The 5,000-nt window shown below is 54.2% G+C and overlaps 1 non-coding gene across 1 annotated transcript in view; it reads right to left on the bottom strand.

The window, feature by feature from the left end:
- The window catches only part of LOC124734037, a 1,909-nt gene extending 497 nt beyond the window's left edge, over positions 1-1,412 (bottom strand). Inside the window, exon 1 of the ribosomal RNA XR_007009288.1 lies at positions 1-1,412. This exon is cut by the window's left edge and continues 497 nt beyond it. This is a non-coding gene — a ribosomal RNA (small subunit ribosomal RNA).
- Positions 1,413-5,000: the final 3,588 nt, after the last annotated feature.

Genomic DNA, 5,000 nt, shown 5'->3' with positions numbered 1-5,000 from the left:
ATTAACCAGACAAATCGCTCCACCAACTAAGAACGGCCATGCACCACCACCCACCGAATCAAGAAAGAGCTATCAATCTGTCAATCCTTCCGGTGTCCGGGCCTGGTGAGGTTTCCCGTGTTGAGTCAAATTAAGCCGCAGGCTCCACTCCTGGTGGTGCCCTTCCGTCAATTCCTTTAAGTTTCAGCTTTGCAACCATACTTCCCCCGGAACCCAAAAGCTTTGGTTTCCCGGAGGCTGCCCGCCGAGTCATCGGAGGAACTGCGGCGGATCGCTGGCTGGCATCGTTTATGGTTAGAACTAGGGCGGTATCTGATCGCCTTCGAACCTCTAACTTTCGTTCTTGATTAATGAAAACATACTTGGCAAATGCTTTCGCTTCTGTTCGTCTTGCGACGATCCAAGAATTTCACCTCTAACGTCGCAATACGAATGCCCCCGCCTGTCCCTATTAATCATTACCTCGGGTTCCGAAAACCAACAAAATAGAACCGAGGTCCTATTCCATTATTCCATGCACACAGTATTCAGGCGGGCTTGCCTGCTTTAAGCACTCTAATTTGTTCAAAGTAAACGTGCCGGCCCACCGAGACACTCAATAAAGAGCACCCTGGTAGGATTTCAACGGGGTCCGCCTCGGGACGCACGAGCACGCACGAGGCGGTCGCACGCCTTCAGCTCGCCCCACCGGCAGGACGTCCCACGATACATGCCAGTTAAACACCGACGGGCGGTGAACCAACAGCGTGGGACACAAATCCAACTACGAGCTTTTTAACCGCAACAACTTTAATATACGCTATTGGAGCTGGAATTACCGCGGCTGCTGGCACCAGACTTGCCCTCCAATAGATACTCGTTAAAGGATTTAAAGTGTACTCATTCCGATTACGGGGCCTCGGATGAGTCCCGTATCGTTATTTTTCGTCACTACCTCCCCGTGCCGGGAGTGGGTAATTTGCGCGCCTGCTGCCTTCCTTGGATGTGGTAGCCGTTTCTCAGGCTCCCTCTCCGGAATCGAACCCTGATTCCCCGTTACCCGTTACAACCATGGTAGGCGCAGAACCTACCATCGACAGTTGATAAGGCAGACATTTGAAAGATGCGTCGCCGGTACGAGGACCGTGCGATCAGCCCAAAGTTATTCAGAGTCACCAAGGCAAACGGACCGGACGAGCCGACCGATTGGTTTTGATCTAATAAAAGCGTCCCTTCCATCTCTGGTCGGGACTCTGTTTGCATGTATTAGCTCTAGAATTACCACAGTTATCCAAGTAACGTGGGTACGATCTAAGGAACCATAACTGATTTAATGAGCCATTCGCGGTTTCACCTTAATGCGGCTTGTACTGAGACATGCATGGCTTAATCTTTGAGACAAGCATATGACTACTGGCAGGATCAACCAGGGAGCTGCGTCAACTAGAGCTGAGCAGCCGGCCGCCCGGGAGTGTGTCCCGGGGGCCCGCGCGAACACGCAAGCGTCCGCTCAATCATTCTGCAAACAGGAGGAGGCTGAGCTCCCCTGCACAATACACCTCGAAACCCTCTCAGGTCCCGGCGGCGCGCAGCGCCGTCCCAAGTACTTGGTCGGGTTCGAGAGAGGCGCAATCGCCCGGAGTTAGGCGAGTAGACGCTTTCGGTGCGACCACCCGTGCTCCCAACTGAGCTTGCCGCTGCCGACAGAGGCCCGGGAGCGTGCTGTCGTGGCATTGCCGGCGGGAGACAACACGCGCCACCTACGGTGACCGGCAGCTCCAACGCCAGCGCCACAGAAGGACAAAAGCCCCACTTGGGTGCCGAAGCGAACTCTCCCAGCACAGCGCACGCGCCAACACATCCGCACAGCTGCGATACAAACCACCAGCGAGAACCGCTGGGGCGACCGAGCAGCAGACGGCGTCGCGGCGCCGAGCGCCGGGCGGCGGCGCATCCTCAACGCACACAGTCCTCAATCGGACCAGCACACTGAAGATGTCCACCGCGCTTCGCACCGGGCCCGCGAGGACCTACTTTGGCCGCACGGCGCCGCGCGCAGGGTGCGCCGGCGCGCAGCTGCGACGCCTGCCGCGTCCGTCGGCCGGCGCGCCTGCCACTGGCCGCCCCCACCAGCCGGCTGTAGCGCGTGCGCCCACGCACCGCGCGGCCAGCACGCCGGGAGGCGCCCCCTCACCGGCCGGGGACGGTCCCACCCAGCCACCGCCGCGTATCGCTTCACACCCAGATGCCGTTCAGTTTCGTCGGCATGGTGGGTATCGCTGGAACAACCGGTTAGTACCTCAACCTATCGTCGCCATCACCGATTCACCCCTAGCGAGAACAACCGCACCACAACAGGTTACCATTTGTTCATTTGCGTAACTTCACCAGAAAACGCAGGCGTCCATCGCCATTTGCAACTTCAACGATTATTGCATGCCTGTGTCAGGTGTCACGCCACACTACGTCTGCCCACATACACGCAACAAAATGTGCACGCCTAGACAATACGTGGAAGGTGGCCCCCGTACGTATGCGATGTCCATTGCTCGAACGACTGTCAACCGGCCTCTGTAGCATGTCGCAGATATGGAACGCGGTGCACCATGCCATCACGGTGTGTGAGGAGAGACGACTAGGTCCGAATACATCAACAGACAGCTCATGCTGATCGCCATCCACGGCGTCCGTTCCTCCCACACGTCTCTATGGCGTACCACACTGCAATCCAGCTCTCATAGGGAGACGACACGTAGCTGCGTGCACAATATTTGCACTGTATGGTCCGCCGTTTTTGGGCGCAGTCGTTGTGCGGTCACACATGTGCCACGATGTATCATTCAGTACATAAGGACGAATGTGCAGTACAGATTGTGGTTCACGCGTACGACATCAGCGGACAGTTGACACAGGCCGCACCACAACGTAGCCTGAGTACGTCGCATGCGAAGGGCATTGAACATGCAAACTTCTCACCAACCAGCTTGCGAAGGCAGGGGGCAAGGTGGGGACGTGGGGAGGGGCGGCATGTACGTCCTGCTGCCATCCACATTACAGTGTACAGCAGGAGCATGTGGAAAGTGAGCAAGACTTGCAAGGTGTTTAACATGAAGCGATACACAGGGGTGCGGGCAGTGCGAGTAGCGAACTATATTGCGAGGGTTGCGGGTGGGCAACACTACAGTAATTGAACGAGTCGTATAACAATTACAGAGCAGGTTTAGGCGACAACGTGGGTTACGTTAAGGCGACAACATGGGTTAGGTTAAGGCACAACATGGGTTAGGTTAAGGCACAACATGGGTTAGGTTAAGGCACAACATGGGTTAGGTTAAGGCACAACATGGGTTAGGTTAAGGCACAACATGGGTTAGGTTAAGGCACAACATGGGTTAGGTTAAGGCACAACATGGGTTAGGTTAAGGCACAACATGGGTTAGGTTGAGGCACAACATGGGTTAGGTTAAGGCACAACATGGGTTAGGTTGAGGCACAACATGGGTTAGGTTGAGGCACAACATGGGTTAGGTTGAGGCACAACATGGGTTAGGTTAAGGTACAACATGGGTTAGGTTAAGGTACAACATGGGTTAGGTTAAGGTACAACATGGGTTAGGTTAAGGTACAACATGGGTTAGGTTAAGGTACAACATGGGTTAGGTTAAGGTACAACATAGGTTAGGTTAAGGTACAACATAGGTTAGGTTAAGGTACAACATAGGTTAGGTTAAGGTACAACATAGGTTAGGTTAAGGTACAACATAGGTTAGGTTAAGGTACAACATAGGTTAGGTTAAGGTACAACATAGGTTAGGTTAGGTTAGGTTAGGTTACACGTTGTTGTACGGAAAGGTGTAGGGGGGGGGGGGGGGGCGGGGGCGGCAGGTTCGTTGATAGTGATTATAGTAAGTGAATGCTTGTGACATGATCAGATTTGTCACGTCAGGATGCACCTTTGGCTTATTAGAGGCGGCGCTCCAATTCTATGCTTGTGTGAGACCTGTGTCTTTGACTCATGTCATTGTTTGTGCGCTGTGACAGGAGGTACTATTGTGATGTTGGGTGCACCGTTGTATAGGACATGTGTGGGTGTTGGTGCCTGGTCTGCGCAATGGTGGATGTCGAAAGGCTGGGATATTGTATTTTCCGCACGGACCTCCTGGTCTGGTTGTGATAGTGTGGATTGTGTAATGTGGCGGAGAAGATGCACTGGATGTTGTTCCATGCTGGTGCTTACATATTGTATGTGCGCCTGTTAGAAGCAGAGAGTGGTGCGTGATCAGAGTGTCTGGCTGACGTGTGGTTCCCATTTTGGGCAGACTCTTTCAGCATGTATACGGACAGTTGTGTATATTTGCTGTAGTTTGATGGCTCTGCATTGATTACTAATCAGCGCCGTGTGTACGGGTAATCTGGTTCCAGTCCAAAATGTTCCATCTGTGTACATTAGTGACAAAGACTCCCCCCATGCAGTGGGGCTCGGTCTGTTATAACTCTTCCGCGTAATATATTTGCCCCACGTTTTTGCGACTGCGAGTGCGAGTGCAACGCGCATGGGGACCGACATGCTGATGGCTCGGTATCGGACGCCGTACAGTGAGCAACGCGATCGCGTCTCTCGCTCGTAAGTGGTACAGGTCGCGGCTCATGTATACGGACAGCGGGAATGTCGCATATTGGAAATAACTCTTCATGAAACGCAAGTTATAGGGGTGGATTGCACTTTACGAGTGCGGGAAACGTCCGCCGTTCATCCGCTGGAGGTGCGAGTTTGGCGGTTGGGGTGGTGCACGAACGGGTGCGGGTGGCGTCATTGCCGGTCCACGGCTTCGTGCGGCAGAGCCACTGGAGATTGGGTGCTATGGTCGACAGAGGCTGCAGCCTTTGTGGGTGGCGTCGAAAGGCGGCCACTGTGGCGCCATCGCTGTCTTAGTCGGCTTGGCGTCTCATAGATGGCGGTAGCGTCGTTGCAGGAGGTCATGTTGCGGGAGACCTACAGATGGCGGTATGTTTTGTGGTGC

Source organism: Schistocerca piceifrons, unplaced genomic scaffold (genome assembly GCF_021461385.2).
Source record: "Schistocerca piceifrons isolate TAMUIC-IGC-003096 unplaced genomic scaffold, iqSchPice1.1 HiC_scaffold_1420, whole genome shotgun sequence".
Lineage (NCBI taxonomy): Eukaryota > Metazoa > Arthropoda > Insecta > Orthoptera > Acrididae > Schistocerca > Schistocerca piceifrons.
This window is presented reverse-complemented; position numbering and strand designations above follow the sequence as displayed.